This window comes from Hibiscus syriacus, unplaced genomic scaffold (genome assembly GCF_006381635.1).
Source record: "Hibiscus syriacus cultivar Baekdansim isolate YM2019G1 unplaced genomic scaffold, ASM638163v2 tig00109972_pilon, whole genome shotgun sequence".
Taxonomy (NCBI): Eukaryota; Viridiplantae; Streptophyta; class Magnoliopsida; order Malvales; family Malvaceae; genus Hibiscus; species Hibiscus syriacus.
In genome coordinates, this window is record NW_024062543.1 from 2,831,772 (window position 1) to 2,844,802 (window position 13,031).

The following is a 13,031-nucleotide window of genomic DNA, read 5'->3' on the forward strand; positions in this document are numbered from 1 at the left end:
CAGCCATCACCTATTCTGTCACATCATCGAGCCTCTTCTCCACCATCACCGCAAGATATGCGACCGGCAAAGATGCCACGACGTTTATCTCCCTGTTCTCCATCTCCACCTCCACGGGATGAGTTAGGGGAGTTACGTGATGACGTCAATGACTTGTGTGAGGAGGTCGGTACTTTACGCAAAGACGATGGTGCATGGCGTATTGAGGTGTCTACTTTACGCGGTGAGGTAGCCGCTCTACGTGAGATGGTAGCATCGCTGCAGAATGAGGTTCATACTCTACGCAATGAGGTAAGTTTAAGATTTTTCATATTTAACTTGATGATAAATTTACTCGTAATTTCACTTAGATTAACCATTTCACTTAGATTGCTTAATAAATTCATTCGGTTGCTGCCAATACTGCTAAACTGTTTTTGTTAGTATTTGTTTTTGGTTTTGTTTTTGTCTTTTGGTTGAAGTAATGCAATCCATTCAAGTTTCAATTTGCAGAAGAAGAATAGTTTACTTTCGCAACACAAAAATGACTATCGCAACGGGGAAATGGCTATTGCAATGCGAAATGAAAATCGCAACGACAAGATCGCAATGCGAAATGAAAATCGCAACGACAAGATCACAACGCGAAATGAAAATCGCAATGCGATTTATGTTTCGCGTTGCGATTTTGTTGTTGCGATTTTCATTTCGCATTGCGATCTTGTCGTTGCGATTTTCATTTCGCATTGCGATAGCCATTTCCGCGTTGCGATAGCCATTTCCGCGTTGCGAAAGTATGTTTCGTGTTGCGAAAGTAAACTATTCTTCTTCTTGAATGTTTATATGTTGTCCTTTTAAATGTTTATAAGTGCTTACTTCTGGAATGTTGTCTGATGCATTTTGTGAACTGATATAATGACTTGGGTGAATACAATGCAAGTTTGAAACATATTTGTCTTTGTTTAATATCATGTCTGTTTATTTACTGATTTATGTATTAATTTTTTTAGCGGCCCGATAAGGTGGATGCTTTACGTCGGGTTTTCCTTGCACGACGGAGTTCACGCATCAGACGGCGTGCACGTGCTATTACGTCTCCGTTCACCCCAATGGTGCGAAGACTCCGCAAGAAGAAGCCCGACTCACCTGTCATCCCTCAAGAGTCCCCTCCAATCGTTCAAAAGGCCCCTATAATCCCTCAAGAGTCTCCCCCCACCGTTCAAGAGGCCACTGTCATTGTTGAAGAGGTCTCTCCTACCATTCCAGAGCCCGATTCACATGGGGTAATATATCGAATTATTGAGAAACCCCCACCGTTGCCGGACATGATGGATGAGAGTTGACTCTCGTATGAGTTACCGGCTAGTACCCTTTCGGTCTCTGAAGTGGAGAGGAGACAACTACCGGAAACAATTCTGGATAATACCCTTTGGGCTAAGACCGCAGTTGATTTTTATCTACATGAGCGGAGCCAAGGGTGTTACACTGACATAAGCAAACTCAACGATGAGATGTATTTGTTGCTTAATCGGTCTTGGTGGGGTGTGTTATTAGGGGTTGAAGATAGTGGCTATTTCGATGGGGAGGTAAGTCTTATATTTGTCTTATATATAATTTTGATTAATTTTTTAAAAAATTAATGTAATTCACTAATATATGTCTTTTTTGTAAAACAACATATCGATGCGTGGGTGTCACGTCTTCTAATAATAAGGAAGCTTAGGAAAAATAAAAAAAATTTGCGATACAATAATGCCTACGGCTTTTCACGCAGTTCACTTGAAGAATCAACGAGATGAATCATTTTCGTTGGGCAATGGACAAGCTAAACTTTATCCTGCATGGTGGGAGGTCGATAAAGTTAGTGTTTATTTTTTAAATTTTTTAAAGGTGTTCATAAATAAGTGCGCAAATAAATAAATTATTACTTATGATTGCAGGTGTTTATCCCTGTTTTGGAACGTCGTCATTGGCTTCTCGTCCAACTTCAGCTCCTATCCTTGAAGATAATAGTATATGACAGCATGATAAATTACATATCACTGTCTGATTTGAGAGATATTAACAAGGGATGGAGCTCTCATTTGGCTAAATTCTTGGTTGGGATTAATTATTGGACTCATTCTGGACACAAGAAGCCAAAGAAGTTCAATGTCACAGTTTTCAGAGACGAGTCCGTGCCACAACAATCGTCGGGAGCCAGAGGGGATTGTGGTCCTCTCGTATGCATGTGCTTGGCGCGTTTGACGACGGGAAGCACAGAGTTTCTACCTCCCACCGATAGAGATAGAGCTGCAGTAGGCTTGTGGTTTCGACATTATATGGCTAGAGCGATATATTCGAGACGCTGCCTACCTGCATCCGCGTTATGAAAGTATTCATTGTTAATTGGTAAGTCAAATGCAAGTTTTGTTAACATATATACTCCTTTTGGTTTGAAAATGTTTGGTTAAGTACCTAGAATTCAATAATTTGCTGTTTGTAGGTTTTAGATGTGTAGGAAGTCTTGTTTGAGCAAATGTTTGGTTTATGCAGGTTAATCCTTAAGTGAGCTGCGTGAAATGGATGTACGGGTGCAAAAGTTGATTCATTGATTCAATAATTGATGAGCAAATAAGAATTATTATTATTTTTTGATTGTTTAATTGATTTGTAAAAAATGATTTGTAAATGTTCATTTGTTTAATTGATGTGTACATAATTCTTATTTGTGCTTGTTTAATTGATTGAAATGTAATAGTTGATTTGTTGATTTTCAATCTGCATTATGTTGAAGGCAAAACAGACTGTCGCAACACGAAACTGACTATCGCAACGAGAGAATCACAATGCGAAATGAAAATCGCAATGCGAAATGAAAATCGCAACGAGAAAATCGCAATGCGATTTTCATTTCGCATTGCGATTCTCTCGTTGCGATAGTCATTTTCGCGTTGCGATAGCCATTTTCACGTTGCGATAGTCATTTTCGCGTTGCGATTTCCCCGTTGCGATAGTCAAATGAATGTTTAATAAGTGATAACAACTGAACATATCATAGCAATGTTCAAACTCAAGTTACTAATACATGCCTAACTGAAAATGTTAAAAGTGCACACATAAATACACATAATACAACGTTTGCATTTAAAAATCACCTAAGTTAACAGTCCCAAAAGGTGAAGCCGGTTGTGATTGGGATTTGAAGATGATTGCGATTTTGATTGCCTTTTGCTTGACACCATATGAGCTTTGGATTTTGATGAGGATCCATATTTTGGTAGAGGAAAAGATGATTGTGATGGCACTGGTGAACCACATGTCAACCTTTGAAAATCGCATTGCGATTCTGTATTATCTCGTTGTGATAGTCAGAATCTCGTTGCGAAAGTCAGAATCGCGTTGCGAAAGTCAGAATCGCATTGCGAAAGTCAGAATCGCGATTTTTGTGTATATATCTACGCAGCAGCAACAACTCATAACCTAAATCCCTAAATCACAACTCATTCCATCTCCATCTATCACTCTCTCCGGCGATATCTGTACCTATATCCAACGACATCTGTTCCTATATCCAACGACATCCTTCCTCATCCGGCAACAGGTCTTAGTTTCGCAGCTCGTTTGTTTAGTAAATTAATTTACAACCATGAAATCATCTAATGTTGATCATGTTTGGATAGATTTGTGTTTTGGAGGGTTATGGGAGAATGTTCATGGTGTTTTACAATATTTGCCTTTACCCATGAATCTTCAACTAAAACTGTCATTAAAAAAGTTAACTTATGAAACTCTAATGTTACGTGTTTCAAAGAAATTGAATTTAGAGCCCCTAAGTGGATTTAGGCTATCTTATCAGAGAAATGGTAAAGTTATTTGTTAACCGACAATGAAGATGTTGAACGATTCATTGCTGACATTAGTGTTTCAAGTGATGATGTTACATTGTATGTTGTTGAACCTAGAAGTAGTATTGTTGGGTCAGTAGCGGGTAGTAATCAACTAAGTTTTTCTCAAAACCCACAACCTTTCTCTAATCCAAATCCCAATCAACTTTCAGCACCAAATTCCAGTTTTCGTATTGACCAATTAGACGATGATGAGCCAAGAGAAAAAATTGTGAGTACTAGTCAGTATTCGAAATTTGATCTTGGTCAATACCCAGACTTTGATATTGGTCAATACTCGGATTTTGATGATGTTTAGAAGAAGAAACAGACCCTGCGTGTAATGATTTTGATATTGGTCAATACCCGAATTTTGATGATGAAACAGCCGTTGCCGAGGAAGATGTTGTTGATGATAATGAGGAGGAAGTTACGACTGTGAATGAACATGTTGAACATCCATTCTGTAATTTATATAAACCTGAAGAAGAAAAAGAAAAAGTCCCCGAAGAAAAGAAAATGCCACGGGAGTATAACTGGAATATGCCAGAATTACTTCAGCTACCGGAAGAAGAGTTGGTAAAGAAAGCAGTTGATTGTTACACAAAAGTTATTCGTATCAAGAAAGATGATTGTTTTGATACAAAGGAAGACTTGAAGATAGCTTTGTATACGGAATGTGTGGAAGATGGCTATCAACTAAAAGTTAACAAATCAAGCAAAGATCGTTTCGAAACAAGGTGTATGATTGACAAAAACTGTACGTGGCGTATGATTGCAAAGAGGATAAAAGATTGCGAAATGTTTCAAGTTAGGACTTTTATTGATAAACATACATGTTCAAGAACCCAAGTTTTTCCTCACCATAGACAGGCAAACAAAAAGGTGTTGGGTGGTTTTCTGGCTGAGTTAATGTTTTTGAATGACAGGGTATATCGGGGACATGAAATTATGACTGATATGAATGCTCGGTTCAAGATTAGTATATCATATTCTCAAGCTTGGAGAGCCAAATGTTATGCCTTGGAATTGTTGAGGGGGTCGCCAGAAGCATCGTTTGCCCAACTATCGGCTTATTGTCACAATTTAAAGCTGAAAAATCTTGGGTCGGTAACTCATATCAAAACAGATAGAGATTGACGCTTTGAGTTGTTGTTTATCGCCATTGGTGATGCGGTTAGTAAATCAATATAATTCTGTTGACTCATTTTTGTTAGTTACATGCATTTCACATTTAAATGATTATATTTCTTGTGTATATTATTTTGTAGATTCGTTCGTTTATTACTTGCATGCGCCCAGTTATTATAGTTGACGGAGCACATTTGAAAGGTCTATACCTTGGAGTAAACTTATTAGCAGTAGCCATAGATGCTAACAATGGGATACTGCCAATAGCTTACGGGGTTGGTAAATCTGAAACCTCTGATTCATGGATATGGTTTATGGGGCATCTTAGGGATTGCATAGGTCATATTAGCAATCTGACAATCATATCCGATAGGGCAAACTCAATTGACAACGCTGTTAGAAGGTGTTTCCCAAATGCTTTTCATGGACTTTGTGGTGTTCATTTGTATAGAAATCTAAAATCAAGGTCTGCTGGTATAAAAAAATCACAAATAGACATATTGTAAGGCTGTAAAAGCTTATCGGGAAGTGGATTTTAATAAGCTTATAAACTGTTTAAGACGTGTTTTGCCTCAGTGTGCTCAAACACTAGAAGATGTCGGGTTTGAAAGATGGTCAAGAGTACATCAACTTGGAGCAAGATATGGTTTCATGACGTCTAATAGTGCAGAATCAATCAACGCTCTAAGTCGTCATTCCCAGAAATTACCCATTACTATGTTAATGGAGTTTTTTTGAGCCTCTATTCAACAGTGGTACTACAAGAAAAGAAACCATGCAGGTATTATTTCTTTAAATTCGTAACTTATCATATATTTTACTAAGTATTATTTATTTAAATTTACAGGAACATTAGAACATCGTGTTACACCATGGACAGAAAAAAAAGATAACGAAACGTGTTGTGAAGTCAACGTCATGGAGAGTTGAACCATGTTCAAACACTTTGTTTGAAGTACTGGATAATAACTTAAATGGGCTTGTCGATCTAAATGCAAAGACGTGTAGTTGTATGAAATGGAAAACATCTGGTTATCCGTGTGGCCATGTTATAAAAGTTTCTCTTCATCTAAACCAAGATGATTCAAGCGCATACGCTATGGATTGCTACACTACAGAAGTATATCGACAGACTTATGCCGAGATTGTCTACCCTATTCCATATCCTTCTGAGTGGGACATACCAGATGACTTACAAACAGTTTTGCCACCAGCCATGGACAGAAGGCTACCTGACCGACCAAAAAGTCACGATCGTATACCGTCTAAGGGTGAAGAGAAGAAGAGATCGACATGTAGTCGGTGCAAAGAAAGTGGTCATACAAGGTTGACATGTGGATCACCAGTGCCATCACAATCATCTTTTCCTCTACCAAAATATGGATCCTCATCAAAATCTAAAGCTCATATGGTGTCAAGCAAAAGGCAATCAAAATCGCAATCATCTTCAAAATCCCAATCACAACCGGCTTCACCTTTTGGGACTGTTAACTTAGGTGATTTTTAAATGCAAACGTTGTATTATGTGTATTTTATGTGTGCACTTTTAACATTTTCAGTTAGGCATGTATTAGTAACTTGAGTTTGAACATTGCTATGATCTGTTCAGTTGTTATCACTTATTAGACATTCATTTGACTATCGCAACACAGAAATGACGTTCGCAATCATCTTAATGTCTATCGCAATGCGGAAATGACTATCGCAATGCGAAATAAAAATTGCAACGAGAGAATCGCAATGCGAAATGAAAACCGCAACGCGATAATCGCAATGCGAAATGAAAAATCGCAATGAGGGAATCGCAAAGCGAAATGAAAATCGCAACGCGATTTTAGTTTCGCGTTGCGATTTTGTCGTTGCGATTTTCATTTCGCGTTGCGATTTTCATTTCGCATTGCGATAGTCATTTTTGCTTTCAACATAATGTAGATTGAAACCAACAAAATCAACCATTACATTTCAATCAATTAAACAAGCACAAATAAGAATTATGTTCACATCAATTAAACAAATCAACTTTTACAAATCATATTTTACAAATCAATTAAACAATAAAAAAATAAGCAATAATTCTTATTTCCTCATCTACTATTGAATCAACTTTTGCAGCCATACATCATTTTAACGCAGCTCACTTCTGAGATTAACCTACATAAACCAAACATTTGCTCAAACAACACTTTCTACACATCTAAAACCTACAAACAGCAAATTATTGAATTCTAGGTACTTAACCAAACATTTTCAAGCCACAAGCCTATAAACTTACCAATTGTTTATGGACATTTTTATAACGCGGATGCAGGTAGGTAGCGTCTCGTATATATCGATCTAGCCATATAATGCCGAAACCACAAGCCTACTGCAGCTCTATCTCTATCGGTGGGAGGTAGATACTTTATACTTCCTGTGATCAAACGATCCAACGCCAAGCATACGAGAGGACCACAATCCCCTCTGGGTCCTTTCGTTTGTTGTGGTGCAGTCTCGTCTCTGCTAACTGTAATATTGAGCTTCTTTGGCTTCTTGTTTCCAGAACGAGTCCAATAATTTATCGCATCCAAGAATTTAGCCAAATGAGAGCTCCATCCCTTAATAATATCTCTTAAATCAGCCAATGATATGTAATTTAGCATGCTGTCATATACTATTGCCTTAAGGGATGGGAGCTGAAGCTCGACGAGAAGCCAATGTTTACGTTCCAAAACAGGGATAAACACCTGCAATCATAAGTAATAATTCATTCATTTGCGCACTTATTTATGAATACCTTTAAACTCAATCTAAAATAAATACTAACCTTATCGACCTCCCACCATGCAGGATAAAGTTTAGCTTGTCCATTGCCCAAAGCAAATGATTCATCTCATTGATTCTTCAAGTGAACGGCGTTAAAAGACGTCGGCATAATTGTATATCGTGTATTTATTTTATTTTCCTTAAGTTTCCTAATTATTAGAAGACGTGACACCCACGCATCGATATGCTGTTTTACAAAAAAAGACATATATTAGTAACTTACATAAATTTAAAAAAAATCAAATTAAAATATAAGAAAAATATAAGACTTACCCCTCCATCGAAATAGTCATTGTCTTCGACCCCTAATAATACGCCCCACCAAGACTGATCAAGCAACAAATAGATATCATCGTTGAGCTTGCATATGTCAGTGAAACACCCCTGGCTCCGCTCATGTAGATAAAAATCAACTGCGGTCTTAGCCCAAAGGGTGTTATCCAGAATTGTGTCCGGTAGTTGTCTCATCTCCACTTCAGATACCGGTATGGTATTGGCCGGTAACTCATACGAGTGCCAACTTGAATCCACCATGTCCGACACGTCAGAGGGTTTCTCAAGAATCCTACATATAACGCCATGTGAATCGGGCTCTTGAATGGTGGGAGGGACCTCTTCAACGATGACAGTGACCTCTGAACGGTGGGAGGGGACTCTCGAGGAATGATAAGGGCCTCTTCAACGATAGGAGTGGACTCTTGAGGGATGACAGGCGAGTCGGGCTTCTTCTTGCGGTGTCTTCGCACTATTGGGGTTTACGGAGACTTAATAGCACGTGCACGCCGTCTGATGCGTGAACTCTGTCGTGCAATAAAAACCCGACGTAAAGCATCCACCTTATCGGTCCGCTAAATAATTAAATACAAATATCAGTAAATAAACAGATATGATATTTAAACAGTGAAAACAAAGACAAATATGTTTCAAACTTGCATTGAATTCACCCAAGTAATTATTCTATCATAGTTCACAAAATGCATCAGATAACAAAGGCAAATATGTTTCAAACTTGCAACATTGTCAACTTAGTATTTGTCTTTGTCTATTGGTTGAAGTAATGCAATTCATTCAAGTTTCAATTTGCAGAAGAAGAATAGTTTCAATTGGCAGCAAATGAACAAATTTACTTTCAACCAAAAGATAAAACAAAAGACAACTACTAACTTCACAGTGTTAATAAACAGTTTAGCAGTATTGGCAGCAACCGAATAAATTTACTAAGCAATCTAAGTGAAATGGTTAATCTAAGTGAAATTACGAGTAAATTTATCATCAAGTTAAATATGGAAAATCTTAAACTTACCTCGTTGCGTAGAGTATGAACCTCATTCTGCAACGATACTACCATCTCACGTAGAGCGGCAACCTCAACACATAAAGTAGACACCTCCACACGCCATGCCCCATCGTTATCGCATAGAGTACCGATCTCCTCACGCAAGGCATTGACCTCATCACGTAACTCCCTTGACTCATCCCGTGGAGGTGGAGAACAGGGAGATAGAAGTCGTGGCATCTTTGTCGGTCGCCTATCATGAGGTGATGGTGGAGATGAGGCTCGATGATGTGACGGGATAGGTGATGGCTCTCGTTGTAGAGGTGTATAGTCGGGTCGATCAGGTGATGGGTCTGGGTGAGGTGATGGCTCTCGAAGTGGAGGAAATGGAGGCTGCTCATCGTTCATGCCATCAAAAAAACGCTGACTAGCTTGCCACTAATCAGTGGCAAGCTCAGCCTCCGTGGGTGTCAGTCTCATTAATGGAGTGTTGGCCTCCTAAAAATATAAAAACTCAAACAAAGTTAAATGTCTACTATTAATAACTTGTTTATATATGATAGTATTTGTGTTAACTTACATTATTTATTGTCACATATGGTATTAAGTCTTCCCAATCCAACAGACGTTTCCTCTTCCAGGAAATAGCCCTAGGAACATCATTTGAGGTTTTTAATGCATATGTCCGCATGCTGGGGAAAGCCTCGAATATCCAAATCTACAAACAATATAATAACAAACATTAGTAATTGTTAAATAATTAATTATAATTTTGAAAACATTATATAGAAATTCTTACCTTAAAGGCCCAAACAAAGCCTGACAAAGTGTATTTCGACCCATCGCCCCGCAAACTTTTGCGGTCATCAAAGGCAGACGACAACTTAGTCCAGGTAGCTTTCCATATATACGAACCCCACAGAAACAGATTCCATGCATTTAGGTCCTCTACCAATAATATTAGCTCCTGAGGAATAGGTTGTCTGGCCTCTCTGCCTAAAAAGCCGGCATACAAAAGTAGTAGAAGGCATAATCGGACAACATCGACGTCATTCATCCGAGTAAAACCATCTTTTTATTAAACAATTTCTTCATGTCGTCGACGTGTAAGTTCGGCTTCTCTATTGACTCATCAGGAAAAACCCTGGATAACCATGATGGGCGGGTGATATGACGAGTGTACCGGCCTACATCATCGTGTCCAAATCGTAGACCAGTGATTAAGCAGAACTCCTTCCGCCCAAAACAAGTATACTCCGGTGGAAAATAAAACCATATCTCTTCCTCACCACGTTGTATACTGTCGGGTAGATCGCTAGTCATGGTCTGAAGCCACAAATGGGTCAAATTAACATCTCCACCCGGATGTTGTACTCTCAGCCATGGCCCGAAGCAGGTTTCCTCAAACAATTTTCTTTGTGCAGGTGAAAGCTTCGAAGCAATTGTAGTGGCTAGGCTAACTTTATTCCTTAATGTTAATGAAGCCGAAAAAAATTTCTACAAAAACAATAAACATACCAAGTTAGATATACCAAAAACTACACTGTGAAGATATACCAAAAACAATAAACATAAATAGTAGTTTATTCTTGAAACTAAAATTTGCAACACTGTTTTATCTTTTGGTTGAACTGAAAATCGCAACGAGAGAATGAAAATCGCAACGCGAAATGAAAATCGCAACGAGATAATCGCAACGCGAAATGAAAATCGCAATCATTTCGCGTTGCGATTATCTCGTTGCGATTTTCATTTCGCGTTGCGATTATCTCGTTGCGATAGTCATTTCCGCGTTGCGATTTTCATTCTCGAAACTATTCTTCTTCTGCATTACTTCAACCAAAAGACAAAACAAAGACAAATACTAACTTCACAAGGTTAAATACTAAACAGTTTAGCAGTATTGGCAGCAATCGAATGAATTTAATAAGAAATCTAAGTGAAATGATTAATCTATTATTGAAATTACCAGTAAACTTATCATCAATTTCAATATGAAAAACCTAAAATAATGCAAAAATTTCAAAATAAAAATAATTAAAAAAACTAACCATCGGAGGTTGATTTTCCATTTCTGAATGATTGTGAGGGATTTCTGACCGTGAATGGTTGTGAGGGATTTCGCCGGCGATGGGGACAGAAATCTTCGGAGATGGGGACGGATTTCGCCGTAGAGAGTGAGAGATGGAGATGGGACTGAGTGTTGTGATTTTAGGTTTGAGGTTATGAGTTGTGATTACTGTGGACGGTTCAGTTTCTGATATATTAAGAAAAAATTTGTGTTTGGAATTTGAAAAAAAATACGCGTTAATACGAATGGCGCTATGTAAATCGCATTGCGATAGTCAGATTCGCATTGCGATTTACGTATTTGCATTGCGATTTTCCTAATTCGCATTGCGATTTACTTAATCGCGTTGCGATTTACGTATTCGCATTGCGAATTATGAAAATCGCAACGCGAATACGTAAATCGCATTGCGATTTTGTATTATCGCGTTGCGATAGTCAGTATCGCATTGCGATTTTCTAAATTCGCAATGCGAAATTGGAAAATCGCATTGCGATAGTAATAATCGCGTTGCGAATCTGGAAACTGATTTGCGATAATGGAGATCGCGTTGCGAATTAGCGATCGCATTGCGATTTTGTTGGTCATTTTGGCAAATCCGAAAAAAATTGGTTAAAATCGTATATTATATGGGATTTTTGGTCACTGAGGTTATTTTCTCAAATTTTAATTATATATATATTGTTTGTAAATCTAAAATAATTTAAGGATAAATTTGTAATTTAACCTTCGTGGAATTTTTATTATTCAATGACATAAGAATGATATTTTTGAAAAAAAATAAAAATTTAAGGGCATTTTAGTCCAAAACATCGGTAATGTTACAATACCTAAGGGAATGGAGGTAATGACATTCCCGGTAATATACCCTAAAAAATCTACTATTGATAATAAAACATTACCAAAAATAAGATTCCCAGCCAACCAAACATGAGAATGTGGGATTCCCATTTCATGGTAATCCACAATCATTAAACCAAACACCCCTAAAAGTGCGGCTCACGTGATCCAAAAGCCAATGCAAACTACTTCGATTTTTGAGCCCTCTAACCTAACGGCTTTGGTGCCGCTGAATGTTCTAAAGAGAAAAATCTCGGTCCTCACTCTCAATCAAGCAGGTGTAATCTAGTGTCTTCGTCAACAAGCTTCTCTCAGTCAACAGTAAAAACCAGATTCCACAAACAGCGGCTCTAGCTACCTTTCCCCTTTGCTTTTCGCCCAAGGTAAATTTGTACTGTAGTTTGATCATTTGAAGGTAAAATTATGAATATAAGATTATAGTTTTAATTCTCTACATTTTGATATAATTTACCTCTTATTATTAATATACTATGGTTTGAATATTATTCAAGCATATAAATAAATAACGTTAAGTCAACAGGTAAATCTAATAATAGGTGACCAAAACATAAATAAGAGAGTGAATGGATGTCAAAATAGATAATTGAGTAAATTATATCAATCATCACTGAATTTTACTTTTTCTTCTATTTCACTCACTATACTTTAAATATGTTCAATTTTCTCATTGAATTTAACATAAGTACATTTTTTGTCATTCTTCGTTAAATATTTAACGGCATTTAAATAATGTTGTTTTAGAAAAACAAAATTTTTACCAAGACGACCTCGTGTTACATCTATATAACAACTCATTTATAACAATATTTTGTGAGAAAACAACTGAGTGACAAAAAATGTAATTATGTTAAATTCAATGAGGAAATTGAACGGATTTAAAGTACAGTGAATGAAATAGGAGAGAGAGTAAAGTTCAGTGATGATTGGTGTAATTTAATCTAAAAATATGTTAAAATTAAATGTAATGCTAATATATACAGATTTAATTATATATAACTATTATTTAAATCTCTTGTCACGTGACATTTCACCAACCAATTTGTTT